The sequence below is a fragment of the Vollenhovia emeryi genome, unplaced genomic scaffold (assembly GCF_000949405.1).
Source record: "Vollenhovia emeryi isolate VEMERY1.0 unplaced genomic scaffold, V.emery_V1.0 DF939261.1, whole genome shotgun sequence".
NCBI classification, from domain to species: Eukaryota; Metazoa; Arthropoda; class Insecta; order Hymenoptera; family Formicidae; genus Vollenhovia; species Vollenhovia emeryi.
Window position 1 is genome coordinate 170578 of NW_011967105.1, and position 1291 is coordinate 171868.

The 1291-nt window shown below is 55.5% G+C and overlaps 1 protein-coding gene across 1 annotated transcript in view; it reads right to left on the reverse strand.

The window, feature by feature from the left end:
• Positions 1–1291, reverse strand: part of LOC105559640 (ecdysone-induced protein 78C) — a 90124-nt gene that overhangs the window by 88148 nt on the left and 685 nt on the right. The gene's annotated exons all lie outside the window — the stretch shown is intronic.

Below are 1291 nucleotides of genomic sequence, written 5' to 3' on the forward strand. Positions count from 1 at the left end.
TTTACATTCTTTATAACATACTCTTTCGACATTCGTTTAAACGGCTCTATTTTTGTCAAACTTTATATCTCAGCTAGCAATGCATGTTACAAGTTTCTCTCCTTCGTACAATATAGATTTACAGAAAGAGTGAGAGTGAGTGAGTAAGTGAGTGAGAGATTGATCTTAATAGCTTTCTCAGCTACTCGTAACGCGCATTAATTTACATTCTTTCGAACACACTATTTCAACATTCGTTTAAACGGCTCTATTTTTTTTTTGTTATTCAAACTCTACATCTCAGCCAGCAATGCGTTGTTATACATTCCCTCTCCTCCATACAATATACATCTACAGAGAGAAAGAGGGAGGGGGAGAAAGAGAGATCGGGTATTCACGGCGCGCCTCGATAGCTCCGTTGTACTCCGCCACCTGCATTTTTAAATCAGCGGAACGGCGAAAGAGCCGCGCGGAACCGTGGACGCCGCGGGGTGGCGGCGGCGAGGGGGCGCGAGGGCGGAGGGTGGCGGTGCACTTAACGCGTGCATTATTAATCGGCGCCCGCGCGTGTGTATACCCCGCGCGATCCCGCGGATACGCGCGGACCCGCGCGTATTTCCGCCAACCGCCCCGTGATATCGCGCGCACCCCGAAGGCCGTGTGCGCGCGGCCGCCGCCGTCGATGCAGCGGCGAAATTATATCGGCCGCGACACTTGTCCGACTCTATACGGGGGAGGCTCAAAGCCGCCCGGCGAAGGAAGCGAACGCACCGCCACGGCTCGAGTCCTAAGAACGCGGGGGGGAGATAAAGGGAAAGAGAGAGAAAGAGGAAACTCGGACAATCCGAAAGCTTCGAGGTGGCGGCCGCGCGTCTCTCGGCGGAAAAAAATCCGGTCGGCCTCGTCGAACGCGTCGGATCTTCGTTTCGCGCGAACCGACAAAAAAACGTTCTCTCGTCGGGCTTACGCTTTCGCGTAGCGGCGGCTACGTACCGTGACCGAGTCCCCAGCGTGAGGCTTGATGGCAGAAAACGTGGACGTAACGCGAGACGGAGAGAAACTCGCGTACGGTAGACCACGAGCTTCTCTCCGCCATCGGCCCGAAGTTCGCCGCAGGTTGTTTATTAGCGATCGTCCGGGGCGACGGGGAGGCAGGCGACACGGTCAAAAAATTGTCTCGCGGAAACGGACGCGAACTAGGGGGGGGGGGGGTCGCGCGCTCGCGGCGTGTGCGCATGTGCGCGCCGTATAAATTCGGTACGAGTTCAATTTCCAGCGAGCCGTGTGTATACGAGAAACCGAGTCTTACGCC